This window comes from Girardinichthys multiradiatus, chromosome 17 (assembly GCF_021462225.1).
Source record: "Girardinichthys multiradiatus isolate DD_20200921_A chromosome 17, DD_fGirMul_XY1, whole genome shotgun sequence".
In the NCBI taxonomy this organism is placed as follows: domain Eukaryota; kingdom Metazoa; phylum Chordata; class Actinopteri; order Cyprinodontiformes; family Goodeidae; genus Girardinichthys; species Girardinichthys multiradiatus.
In genome coordinates this window covers 4,889,585-4,904,364 of record NC_061809.1, presented here as the reverse complement: position 1 = coordinate 4,904,364, position 14,780 = coordinate 4,889,585, and the positions used below count along the sequence as shown (strand labels likewise).

The 14,780-nt window shown below is 43.0% G+C and overlaps 1 long non-coding RNA gene across 1 annotated transcript; it reads left to right on the top strand.

The window, feature by feature from the left end:
* The first annotated feature begins 5,877 nt into the window (after positions 1-5,877).
* On the top strand, positions 5,878-7,601 carry LOC124883263. The gene is made up of 2 exons (XR_007042133.1): positions 5,878-6,688; positions 6,764-7,601. It is a non-coding gene; the product is annotated as an uncharacterized LOC124883263 (long non-coding RNA).
* The last annotated feature ends 7,179 nt before the right edge of the window (positions 7,602-14,780 follow it).

The following is a 14,780-nucleotide window of genomic DNA, read 5'->3' as shown; positions in this document are numbered from 1 at the left end:
ACACAGCAGGACTGGTGAAAGGTTGTTTTGATGAACATGAAAGTGAAGTTGAACATCTCCCATGGCCTGCACAGACACCAGATCTAAATATTATTGAGCCACTTTGGGGTATTTTGGAGGAGCGAGTCAGGAAACGTTTTCCTCCACCAGTATTACGTAGTGACCTGGCCAGTATCCTGCAAGAAGAATGGCTTAAAATCCCTCTGACCACTGTGCAGGACTTGTATATGTCATTCCCAAGATGAACTGACGCTGTATTGGCCGCAAAAGGAGGCCCTACACCATACTAATAAAATATTGTGGTCTAAAACTAGGTGTTTCAGTTTCATTGTCCAATCCCTGTAAATGCTGTGTCATGTCAGATGTCGTCTTCAGTCTTCTGAAGCAACAAAGGACAGAGTACGTCCAATCCCCCACCACCCCGATGCCCGGTTGATGTGGTTGATGTGGATGAGGATTATTATCAACTCCACTACGATCCCATCGTGCGTCGACTCCGAACTCCGCATCTCATTCCCGCTATTCAGAATCTGCTGACGCTACGAAGCCTAAAATCAGAAGATCAGACTGTGAAAATAATAGTGGAGACAGTCTTGTATGAACTGAAATCTTCCTGTACAATTCACGCAGTGATTATAGACATGTATGCAAACACGTGAAGTTTATTGCCTAAGACAACTGTGCTCTATTGGAGAGGCTCATTATTATTATTATCATTATTATTATTGAAGTGAGTGAACCTTCTCATGTATGCTGTCTTGTGATTGAGTGAATAAAAAACATATATCTTCTGAGTTTGTGCTCTTGTGGTTACTGAAGCGGTGTCTGTAGGAGAAAGAGATGGGGGGGGAGGACAGATCCTTACAAAGGTATATCATAACCTGTCACACCCTGGAAGTTTATGTGATGTAGATATTTATTTATTTACTTATTTACTTCTCCCGCTTTCCCAGAGGGGGTCAGTTGGACCCCAGCTATGCTTTTCATTTTATTTTATTCCCTCACCCCTCCATACTCGCAGTCCCAGATGGGGTCGAGTGGACCTCGGCTATGCTTTTCATTTTATTTTATTCCCTTTCCCCTCCCCCCTCCTGTCCCAGAGAGGTTGGGTAGACCCCGGCTATCTTTTATTTATTTATTTATTTTTTGTTGTCTTTATGTCTAGTTTTCGGAGAGGAAAAGACTGTTTCTCGCCTCCTGTGATATCTACCTTGACCTGTACAAGCACTGAGTAAAGACAGCGGGAGGGTTAACAATTAACAGAAAATATAGTATTTGAGATGTCTAAATCTAATGAGTGGATTAAGGAAAATACCATTGAATTGTAATACAATAAATATATATAATTCTTGATAACAGAAAAATAGATTATTGTCTTATAACATGCATGCTCAGTATGAGAAATTGCTGCAAAATGAATACAAGTGACTGTCCACTGTCGCTACATGATCATCAGAGAGGAGTAAATGTTGCAAGTCACTGTCTCAATGTAATCTGCTGGGTTTCCTTAGATAGAAAAACTTTTTTTTACCAGTTTGAATAATAAATTGAATTTGACTGCATTGTTTGATAATTAATTTCATTTCCCCATTCAAAACCCCATTGAAATCAAGATCTCATTTGCAAGGGGGACCAGGGCAGAAAGTCTAGATAATTAGGATCAATGTATGTACATGACTTGAAATCTGTACAATTCGATTGAACTGACTTTCTAAAGTGCCTTGAGATGACACGTGTTGTGAATTTGCACTATATAAATTGAATTGAATTGAAATGAATTGGGCCATAGCTTTATGACAATGTAGGCATCTTTAAACAGCAATAAGGTACATAGCTTACTCTGTACTTAACTGTATTACTCATCTAAAAACAATGACAAGCTCAATATAAATTCACTGGTTAAAAAATCAGCTAAAGTCTCAATCTAGCTGCCTTCTGCATTTAACCAGTCAAAAACACTGCAAGGCATATGAGCATTGTGCATTGAAGTACATCTATCTAAATATTAAAACAGTTCCAATTGTTCTATCCATCCATCCTTCCAGACAGTCAGTCAGTGGGTATACTTACTTATCCTTTATTAATAAATAACATCACACCCGATCTCCTGTCAGTTCTATAGTGGCCACTTTTTATTTGTTTCCTTTTGATTGAAGCAAACCGAAAAAGTACCACATTCTGACTTTGAAACTGAAGTACGTACTGAACCATAATTTTTGTGTACCAATACACCAATAGTAAATATAGTTTACGTGTTTGTAAGTTAATGTCAGTATGTTCTGTGAAGGCCTTAGAGGTTTGTTGCAGAACATCAGTGAACAAACAGCACCATGGTGCCCAATGAACACAGCAGATAGGTCAGGGATTAGGTTATGGAGATGTTCAAAAGGAATACTTCAAGGTTTAACAGCTCTCCATGCAGTGTCCAATCCATCATCTGGAAAACCGGAAAACCACAACTGAAGCTGATTGTATTTTGGCTATATCTACCAGTATTTGTGTTGACCACAGACAATCTTTCAGTAAGTGAAGGAGTATGGAGAAATACTTCTATACAGGTACTGAAAGACAAAAAAGACCACAGCCACCCAATTAATCAATCAACCTTTATGTATAGAGTGCTTTACACACCCAAGTGACCAAAGAGCTGTATAGGTCCAAAAATAAAAATTTAACAAAAACATAAAAATAACCAAGAAAAAAAAGAACAGCTAAATACAGGTCCTTCTCAAAATATTAGCATATTGTGATAAAGTTCATTATTTTCCATAATGTAATGATGAAAATTTAACATTCATATATTTTAGATTCATTGCACACTAACTGAAATATTTCAGGTCTTTTATTGTCTTAATACGGATGATTTTGGCATACAGCTCATGAAAACCCAAAATTCCTATCTCACAAAATTAGCATATCATTAAAAGGGTCTCTAAACGAGCTATGAACCTAATCATCTGAATCAACGAGTTAACTCTAAACACCTGCAAAAGATTCCTGAGGCCTTTAAAACTCCCAGCCTGGTTCATCACTCAAAACCCCAATCATGGGTAAGACTGCCGACCTGACTGCTGTCCAAAAGGCCACTATTGACACCCTCAAGCAAGAGGGTAAGACACAGAAAGAAATTTCTGAACGAATAGGCTGTTCCCAGAGTGCTGTGTCAAGGCACCTTAGTGGGAAGTCTGTGGGAAGGAAAAAGTGTGGCAGAAAACGCTGCACAACGAGAAGAGGTGACCGGACCCTGAGGAAGATTGTGGAGAAGGGCTGATTCCAGACCTTGGGGGACCTGCGGAAGCAGTGGACTGAGTCTGGAGTAGAAACATCCAGAGCCACTGTGCACAGGCGTGTGCAGGAAATGGGCTACAGGTGCCGCATTCCCCAGGTCAAGCCACTTTTGAACCAGAAACAGCGGCAGAAGCGCCTGACCTGGCCTACAGAGAAGCAGCACTGGACTGTTGCTCAGTGGTCCAAAGTACTTTTTTTAGATGAAAGCAAATTCTGCATGTCATTCGGAAATCAAGGTGCCAGAGTCTGGAGGAAGACTGGGGAGAAGAAAATGCCAGAAGTCCAGTGTCAAGTACCCACAGTCAGTGATGGTCTGGGGTGGCGTGTCAGCTGCTGGTGTTGGTCCACTGTGTTTTATCAAGGGCAGGGTCAATGCAGCTAGCTATCAGGAGATTTTGGAGCACTTTATGCTTCCATCTGCTGAAAAGCTTTATGGAGATGAAGATTTCATTTTTCAGCACGACCTGGCACCTGCTCACAGTGCCAAAACCACTAGTAAATGGTTTACTGACCATGGTATCACTGTGCTCAATTGGCCTGCCAACTCTCCTGACCTGAACCCCATAGAGAATCTGTGGGATATTGTGAAGAGAATGTTGAGAGACTCAAGACACAACACTCTGGATGAGCTAAAGGCCGCTATCGAAGCATCCTGGGCCTCCATAAGACCTCAGCAGTGCCACAGGCTGATTGCCTCCATGCCACGCCGCTTTGAAGCAGTCATTTCTGCAAAAGGATTCCCGACAAAGTATTGAGTGCATAACTGTACATGATTATTTGAAGGTTGACGTTTTTTGTATTAAAAACACTTTTCTTTTATTGGTCGAATGAAATATGCTAATTTAGTGAGATAGGAATTTTGGGTTTTCATGAGCTGTATGCCAAAATCATCCATATTAAGACAATAAAAGACCAAATATTTCAGTTAGTGTGCAATGAATCTAAAATATATGAATGTAAAATTTTCATCATTACATTATGGAAAATAATTAACGTTATCAGAATATGCTAATATTTTGAGAAGGACCTGTACAATCTAAACAGTAAGAAAAAATAGACTAATGATTACAAAAACAGCCTGATATTTCTGCTCAACTGGAATTAAAAGCCAAGTTAAAAAGATGGGCTTTTAAAATGGACTTAAAATCGTTTAAGGTATAAGCCATCCTCACATCAAGACGAAGTTTGTTCCAGAGTTTGGGAGCAACGACACAAAATGCTGTCTCCTCGGACACACGACGAGTCCTAGGAGCATCTAAAAGCAACTAATGTTCTGACCTGAATGTTCTGTGCAGAAGCTCTGACTGTTTAAACACATAAATACCAAAATTTCAATCTTAAAATCAATCCTAAAATGTAGAGAGGTGCCAGTGGACTACAATTTAATGAGTCATTCCGTGTAACACTGTCCATCTTCAGTACACTAGGTGAGTAAGTGGAGCACTGTAGCAGAAATATTTTATAAGCATGAAAATGGAGATACCTATTATGCAAGCAGTAAGTGTCGATATGCATAGTATACACATTCTTCCACAAACTCCAAACAAATAATAACTGCAAAAAAGAAAAGTTTATCTCCCGCTAGGCCTCAATATTAGCACACAATAAGAATAATTATTTCAAGAGAATACATTTTACCCCTTGGGGTCCAATTATTTTCATATGCTGAAATGTTTTTTAGTGTTTGATTTGTACTTTTATTGTGAGTATATAAATAGCGGCCTGCTTATTGAGGTTGGGTCACAGATGTGCATGCACATTATGTAGTCTATGTTTGACCTTTGTCCATCTAAACACACAAAATATGAGTAAACCTAATACAATTTATCAACCATGCACATGAAGACACAGACTGGGGTGAATTTAATCTTGAAATATATGTTTTGATAAGTAATAGACAAGCATGTGCAATGTTGCCATCTATTGGACTGGAGTATTCAAATGTAGATTTATGTGTGAGCCTTTGCAAAACAGCAGGATCGAAATAGTATCTGCAAAATAGTATCTGTGTCTGCAAGGTTGCAATGATTTTGCAGCACTTTAACTTTTTCTAGTACTCCACATTACCACTACTATTTAGCAGTCTTCTTGGCAAAACCCTTGACACAAAAGGAATCTTGTGCACGATAACTTGCCTTACTGTTTCACTGAAGTCTGGCAATGTTTTTATTACTGAACAAAATTTGTTCCATTGTCTAAATATAAAATTGTACATTTTAATGAAAAATAAAGGCTTATAAATACACACATAGTGACAGTGCTAATGTGATGATTTTTATTCTCAGATGGCTTATATAATTTACAGCAACAATATATATGTGTACATATTTAGCCTATAGGGTTAATATAACAAAGCCAGAGAGTTTCTTGCCTTTCAACAAAATAACTTCCACAACTTAACATGAACCTGACATATTGTTGTGACTTGGGAGTATTACTGTATTTCGCCACTAGAGGTCGTCCTGGAGCCACTACTGGTTCTCACCACAGGTGTTCCAGATCTATGGCTGATGCTGTGTGCCAGCTGAGGAGTATTTAGGAGCCTGCCACCAGTCCTTCGTCAGCTGAGTGTTTGCCCATGTGGTAATCTCTAGCCTGAGTAATCTTGCCTGTGTTATTTGTGCTCTTTGCTCATCTTGTGTTTGCTTCCTGACAGTACCTGTGAGGTGTGGGTGGATTCTGTACACTTGGAACCTGGACAAAACTATTTTGCAACCTGACCCTAAGAGCTTTTGGGTCTCACTTCCATTGACTGTGGTTGAGCTCCTGGATTTCCCAGCATCTGTTTTGCTGAAGACTGTTACCAACTGTGAACTGCTTCTAGTTGGATTACTTCCTTGGACTAACAACTCCCTTTCTCAACGGTAAACCCCTCCGGAGTATTTGCAACACACGACTCAAGTAAGCAAATTGTTTGGATCTTCTGGGACATTATTCTAAAGGAAAACTCTGAATTTATCTGAGCCTTTCTCTCCAGAGAACCTGTGACACCTGTTCCTCTTCCACTGGATCTTCAATGAACAATTATTCAACCCGTAAAATAAACCCTTTAACCTTTTCTGTTTTCCTGAGTGTGTTTGCATGTGGGTCAAGCAAATTACTAAAAATATGACAGAACACTCAGCCCAACAAGACCCAGCAGATCCACTCAGTAAACTGTTTGCCGACCAGAATCTTTTAGTCCAGTCGCATGATGCCATGCTCAGATTGTTACAGGAACAACTAACTTTTTCTAATCAATGTCTGGAACATATGGCTGGACAAATGCAAAGATTTCTGCACAATGAACAGCCTAATGCCTGTACGTCCTCCACTCCGCCTAGCGGCGCTGCTGCACCATCCATTCCTCACTTGTCTACCTTTCATGACGTCACTTCCCCCATCCCGGAGAAGTTCTCCGGTGAGGTTGACTGTGGTGGATTTCTTTTGCAATGCTTTCTGGTTTTTAACCGTTCTCCTCATTCCTTCCTTGTAGAAGAGGTCCGCTGTTCCCGCAACCTCCACCCCAACATTGCCTGAGGAGACTGATTCCACTGACCTTTCGGAGGTTCCACTTGAGTATCATGATCTACGCCAAGTGTTTAGTAAACCGCTAGCCCTTTCTCTGCCACCACACCGTCCTTGCGACTGTGCTATCGACCTGATTCCAGGTGCATTTCGAATACTTGGTGATGCCATTCGGGTTATGCAATGCACCAGCGGTATTTCAGGCCCTGGTTAATGATGTCCTCCGGGATTTTTTTTGAACATTTTTGCCTTTGTTTACTTGGACAATATCCTTATCTTTTCTAAAGATTAAAAAAAAAATAAATAAATAAAAAAAGCCCATCTAGGGACAAGTGCTGTGAATTAGCTGTTGCTATTGCACTATGATGCAAACATGGGACTGCTGTTCAGTTGATCTATGTCAATGTGTGTCTTGTACTTCAACATCTACTCAAACACAAACTGTTAAAGCTGAAAAATGCAAGTTCCACAAACCATCTGTGTCCTTCCTGGCTTCATTTTGAAGTGTGGTCAGCCCTGCTCTAACCCAGCTAAGACTAAGGCCGTGTTAGATTGGCCCATGCCAGATTCCAGGAAGCAACTTCAGCGTTTTCTTGGCTTTGCAAACTTATCGCCGTTTCATAAAAGATTTTAGTCATACTGCTGCCCCACTCACTAGTCTCACTTCTACCAAGGTTGCTTTTTCCTGGACTCCTGAAGCTAACTCTGCCTTCGTGGCTCTGCAAGAGAGACTCGCTGTGGCACCCATCCTTCTCCAGCCTGATCTATCTAAACGGTTCATCCTGGAAGTGGAGGCCTCTGATTCTGGAGTTGGTGCTGTGTTGTCTCAGCGCTCGAGTGAAGACAACAAACTCTATCCGTGTGCTTTCTATTCCCCCAGACTATCACCTACCGAGAGAAATTATGATCTGGGGGATTGTGAACTCCTGGCCATCAAACTCGCCTTGAAGGAGTGGCATCACTGGCTGGAGGGCACAGAACACTCTGTACTGGTCTGGACTGATCGTAAGAACCTCTCCTATCTCCAGACAGCTAAACAGCTAAATCCACGTCAATCCTGTTGGTCAATATTCTTCTCACGAATTAACCTAACCATTTCTTACTGTCCTGGATCAAAAAATGTCAAACCTGATGCCCTGTCCCGTCAGTACTCTCCTGACGTAACCTGTAAGGAGCCTGTTCCCATTTTACCTACCAACTGTATGATCGGATCTGTTACCTGGGAGATCGATAGTCTCATCACACAGGCTTCACTTACAGCAGGGAGCTGTCCCCCAAACAGGACCTACAGGGGTTGGACAATGAAACTGAAACACCTGGTTTTAGACCACAATAATTTATTAGTATGGCCAATACAGGGTCAATTCGTCTTGGGAATGACATATACAAGTCTTGCACAGTGGTCAGAGGGATTTTAAGCCATTCTTCTTGCAAGATAGTGGCCAGGTCACTACATGATACTGGTGGAGGAAAATGTTTCTTGACTCACTCCTCCAAAACACCCCAAAGTGGCTCAATAATATTTAGATCTGGTGACTGTGCAGGCCATGGGAGATGTTCAACTTCACTTTCATGTTCATCAAACCAATCTTTCAACAGTCTTGCTGTGTGTATTGGTGCATTGTCATCCTGATACATGGCACCGCCTTCAGGATACAATGTTTGAACCATTGGATGCAAATGGTCCTCAAGAATGGTATGGTAGTCCTTGGCAGTGACGCGCCCATCTAGCACACGTATCGGGCCAAGGGAATGCCATGATATGGCAACCCAAACCATCACTGATCCATCCCCATGCTTCACTCTGGGCATGCAACAGTCTGGGTGGTACATTTTTTGGGGCTTCTCCACACCGTAACTCTCCTGGATGTGGGGAAAACAGTAAAGGTGGACTCATCAGAGAACAATACATTTTCGCATTGTCCACAGCCCAAGATTTGCGCTCCTTGCACCATTGAAACCGACGTTTGGCATTGGCATGAGTGACCAAAGGTTTGGCTATAGCAGCCCGGCCGTGTATATTGACCCTGTGGATCTCCCGACGGACAGTTCTGGTGGAAACAGGAGAGTTGAGGTGCACATTTAATTTTGCCGTGATTTGGGCAGCCGTGGTTTTATGTTTTTTGGATATAATCCAGGTTAGCACCCGAACATCCCTTTCAGACAGCTTCCTCTTGCGTCCACAGTTAATCCTGTTGGATGTGGTTCGTCCTTCTTGGTGGTATGCTGACATTACCCTGGATACCGTGGCTCTTGATACGTCACAAAGACTTTCTGTCTTGGTCACAGATGCGCCAGCAAGACGTGCACCAACAATTTGTCCTCTTTTGAACTCTGGTATGTCACCCATAATGTTGTGTGCATTTCAATATTTTGAGCAAAACTGTGCTCTTATCCTGCTAATTGAACCTTCACACTCTGCTCTTACTGGTGCAATGTGCAATCAATGAAGACTGGCTACCAGGCTGGTCCAATTTAGCCATGAAACCTCCCACACTAAAATGACAGGTGTTTCAGTTTCATTGTCCAACCCCTTTATGTTCTGCCGTCTGATTCAATGGTTTCACTCATCTAAGTTCTCCGCACATCCTGGTTTCTCCCGTACCATCGCCCTGATCTCTCGTTAGTTTTGGTGGCCAACACTGCATAATGACTTCAAAGGATTTGTTAGAGCGTGCACGATCTGTGCCCGGAGCAAACCTTCTCCCCCTGCTGGATTACTTCAACCTCTACCCATACCCAAATGACCCTGGTCTCATATTGCCTTGGACTTTGTTACGGGTCTACCACCCTCACGTGGCATGACAACCATTCTGACAGTGGTGGATCGATTCTCCAAATCATGTCATCTAGTTGCTCTAAGGAAACTTCCTTCTGCTTTTCAGACGGCTCAGTTACTGGTCCGACACGTGTTTCGTCTCCATGGCATTCCTCAGGAGATCCTGTCTGATTGTGGCCCACAATTCACCTCACAGGTATGGAAGCAATTTTGTCTTGGATTAAACGCTAAAGTTTCTCTCTCCTCTGGCCAATACCCTGGCGTAGGCCTTACCAGGGAGGCTGAGGAGTGTGATCCCCCTGTAGTTGGAACACACCCTCCGGTCCCCCTTCTTATAAAGGGGGACCACCACCCCAGTCTGCCAGTCCAGAGGCACTGTCCCCGACCGCCACGCAATGTTGAAGAGGCGTGTCAACCATGACAGCCCTACAACATCCAGAGACTTGAGGTACTCAGGGCGGATCTCATCCACCCCCGAAGCCTTGCCACCGCGGAGCTTTTTAACCACCTCGGTGACTTCAGCCTGGGTGATGAAAGAGTCCAACCCCGAGTCCCCAGCCTCTGTTTCCACCACGGAATGCGTGATGGCAGGATTGAGGAGATCCTCGAAGTACTCCTTCCACCGCCCAATAATGTCCTCAGTCGAGGTCAGCAGTCTCCCGCCCCCACTATAAACAGTGTTGGCAAAGCACTGCTTCCCCCTCCTGAGGCGCCGGACGGTTTGCCAGAATCGCTTCGAGGCCAACCGGTAGTCCTTCTCCATGGCCTCACCGAACTCTTCCCAGGCCCGAGTTTTTGCCTCTGCCACAGCCCGGGCCGCAGTACGCTTGGCCTCACGGTACCCGTCAGCCGCCTCAGGAGTCCCACAAGCCAACCACAGCCGATAGGACTCCTTCTTCAGCTTAACAGCATCCCTTACTGCCGGTGTCCACCACCGGGTTCTGGGATTGCCGCCACGACAGGCACCGCAGACCTTTCGGCCGCAGCTATGGGCAGGAGCATCGACAATAGATGCGGAGAACATTGTCCACTCGGACTCTATGTCTCCAACATCCCCCGGGATCTGGTCGAAGCTCTCCCGGAGGTGGGAGTTGAATACATCCCTGGCCGAGGGCTCCGCCAGGCGTTCCCAGCAGACCCTCACTATCCTTCACTACATCTAAATGGTAAATGGACTGAACTTATATAGCGCTTTTCCAGTCATACAGACCACTCACAGCACTTTACACTAGAACCACATTCACCCAATTGCACTCACTAACACTCACACATTCATACTGATACGCAGATCGGTAGGCAACTTGAGGTTAAGTGCCTTGCCCAGGGGCACATTGACATATGGTAGCAGGACGCTGGAATCGAACCAACAACCTTCTAATTGCAAGACAGCTACTCTTCCTACTGAGCCACAGTCACCTCTATGATGCTTCTCCCAACCCTCTTTACCAGACCCTGGGAGTTCTGATCTCCAGACCCTGGGAGTTCTGATCTTCATCCCCTCCTTGTCCAATATACAGGTTCTTCTCAAAATATTAGCATATTGTGATAAAGTTCATTATTTTTCATAATGTCATGATGAAAATTTAACATTCATATATTTTAGATTCATTGCACACTAACTGAAATATTTTAGGTCTTTTATTGTCTTAATACGGATGATTTTGGCATACAGCTCATGAAAACCCAAAATTCCAATCTTACAAAATTAGCATATCATTAAAAGGGTCTCTAAACGAGCTATGAACCTAATCATCTGAATCAACGAGTTAACTCTAAACACCTGCACAAGATTCCTGAGGCCTTTAAAACTCCCAGCCTGGTTCATCACTCAAAACCCCAATCATGGGTAAGACTGCCGACCTAACTGCTGTCCAGAAGGCCACTATTGACACCCTCAAGCAAGAGGGTAAGACACAGAAAGAAATTTCTAAACGAATAGGCTGTTCCCAGAGTGCTGTATCAAGGCACCTCAGTGGGAAGTCTGTGGGAAGGAAAAAGTGTGGCAGAAAACACTGCACAACGAGAAGAGGTGACCGGACCCTGAGGAAGATTGTGGAGAAGGGCCGATTCCAGACCTTGGGGGACCTGCGGAAGTAGTGGACTGAGTCTGGAGTAGAAACATCCAGAGCCACCGTGCACAGGCGTGTGCAGGAAATGGGCTACAGGTCCCACATTCCCCAGGTCAAGCCACTTTTGAACCAGAAACAGCGGCAGAAGCGCCTCACCTGGGCTACAGAGAAGCAACACTGGTCTGTTGCTCAGTGGTCCAAAGTATTTTTTTTGGATGAAAGCAAATTCTGCATGTCATTCGGAAATCAAGGTGCCAGAGTCTGGAGGAAGACTGGGGAGAAAGAAATGCCAAAATGCCAGAAGTCCAGTGTCAAGTACCCACAGTCAGTGATGGTCTGGGGTGCCGTGTCAGCTACTGGTGTTGGTCCACTGTGTTTTATCAAGGGCAGGGTCAATGCAGCTAGCTATCAGGAGATTTTGGAGCACTTCATGCTTACATCTGCTGAAAAGCTTTATGGAGATGAAGATTTCATTTTTCAGCACGACCTGGCACCTGCTCACAGTGCCAAAACCACTGGTAAATGGTTTACTGACCATGGTATCACTGTGCTCAATTGGCCTGCCAACTCTCCTGACCTGAACCCTATAGAGAATCTGTGGGATATTGTGAAGAGAACGTTGAAAGACTCAAGACCCAACACTCTGGATGAGCTAAAGGCCGCTATCGAAGCATCCTGGGCCTCCATAAGACCTCAGCAGTGCCACAGGCTGATTGCCTCCATGCCACGCCGCATTGAAGCAGTCATTTCTGCAAAAGGATTCCCGACCAAGTATTGAGTGCATAACTGTACCGTATTTTCCGCACTATAAGGCGCACCGGATTATAAGGCACACCTTCAATGAATGGCCTATTTTAGAACTTTTTTATATATAGGGCGCACCGGATTATAAGGCGCATAGAATAGAAGCTACTGCAGTCAAACGTTTGACTGGGGTTGCGTTATGCATCCACTAGATGGAGCTGTGCTAAATAGAATGTCAACAAAACAGTCAGATAAGTCAGTCAGTCAAACTTTATTCATACACTACAAACCAGCGTCAAACTCCATTCACTCCCATGGTAAGGTCTCCTCTACATAGAATTCTATTGAATAGAGCCAACCGCACGTTAGGAATGCAGTTTGATGCACTAAATCAAACTTTAGTACATTCACAATATAGTAGCGTTAACTGTTGAATTCTCTCGCTGCTGCTCTATTCCCATGTTCGACTGCGTAGTTGACAGCCCTGAGTTTGAACTCTCTTGTCTCTTGAAAGGTGCAATTTTGGGGTCGTTATACACACACAAGTGGTGTTGGACTAGGAGTAAGCACAGTACAGGTGTTTACCGCTATTACTTCGGCAACACCCCTGACTACGGTAGCCGTAATGCTGCAAGCGGTGCGGCTTTGTAGTTTACCAGTCGTACTGAAACATTTTGACAGAGCGCCGTGTACAACCAGTATGGATCAACCAATTAACCAATTGATCCATATATAAGGCGCTCTGGATTACAAGGTGCACTGTCATTTTTTGAGAAAATTAATGGTTTTTAAGTGCGCCTTATAGTGCGGAAAATACGGTACATGATTATTTGAAGGTTGATGTTTTTTGTATTAAAAACACTTTTCTTTTATTGGTCGGATGAAATATGCTAATTTTGTGAGATTGGAATTTTGGGTTTTCATGAGCTGTATGCCAAAATCATCCGTATTAAGACAATAAAAGACCTGAAATATTTCAGTTAGTGTGCAATGAATCTAAAATATATGAATGTTAAATTTTCATCATGACATTATGGAAAATAATGAACTTTATCACAATATGCTAATATTTTGAGAAGGACCTGTATTCACTATCCCTCATATGTTATTGTTTTAAATATCTGATTCCAAACTAAGCACCCGATCCTCTGTTTTTATCTTTAGCCAATACGAATTATCACAAGTACCAGAAAAACTCAGATAAAATATTATGTAGCATGTTAACATGGTCATAGTCTTGAACATACACCAGATGCCGTCCACTTATTGACTCCTACCTGCCGTAATGAGATGTGCACCTGGTTAGTGCAAATGATGGTAATTTTAGCTTTAAATAAAACATGCATGTCATGGACCACTGTCCAAGAAAAATTATAGTTTGTCACTAAACTCTAAAGCCTTTTTTTATTTGCCTCCATGTGCTGCCAGGGTTCCATGTTGAGTTTTTTCAAATGCATATAGTTTAATCTCTTTAGGCAAATAAATTGTACTCTGCATAATAAAGCTTTTGTCATTATTGTATTTGTAGCTAAACTGGTCCCTGAAGTAGGTCCATGGGGTCCGATTGATGTCTAGCGTCCGATTCCATGTTAGGAAGCACATTCTAACCGATGGATCACTGGATTTTTTTTCTTAAGTAAAATTTTTATTTTTACTCCATAACGGATGGAATTCCAAATATAAATAGGCACGGCCTATTTACTCACGGCAGTTCCCCCATTCACCAATACCAGGTCAAATTTGCTAATGACACCACTTTTGTAGGTCTGGTTTCTGATAATAAGTCTGCCTACAGAGAGGAGGTCCAGCCCTTGACACTATGGTGTCTGAAGAAAAATCTGGACCTCAACATCTCAAAGACGAAAGAATTATAGACTTCTTGAAACATCAGTGTCCCACACACATTCCCACCTTGATACTCGGCGAGGAGACGTGGAGGATTCTCCCCCTCAGGGGGGAAGCCCAGGTGAGGGGAGGGGGAGACCAACAAAGAGCTTATTTCCTGAGGAAGTTAGGGCATGTTCTTCACCCTCACAAACTGCATTGCTGTGTTGTGTGGTTCTCTAGCTGCTGACAGGAGGACAGGAAGAACCTGCAGCATGTGGTGATGGTGTGAGGGCAGCAGAAAGCGTTTTTGGATCATACCTGTCATTTCTGACAGACATTTACACCTGAAGACTCCAAAGGAAGACCAGGGTCATTTTTTTCACAGGTGAACTTAATGTGAACTTCTCTAAACTTTTGAATGCACATGGCCAACTGTTCATTGTCTCTGTATGTTTTGCACAACTTGCTGTTCTTTAACAAGTAGCATACTGTCAAAATTCACACAGGTGTTTAATCCAAGAATTTAACAATAAATGTCCTGGTTCAATCAGAATTGGAATTCAAAC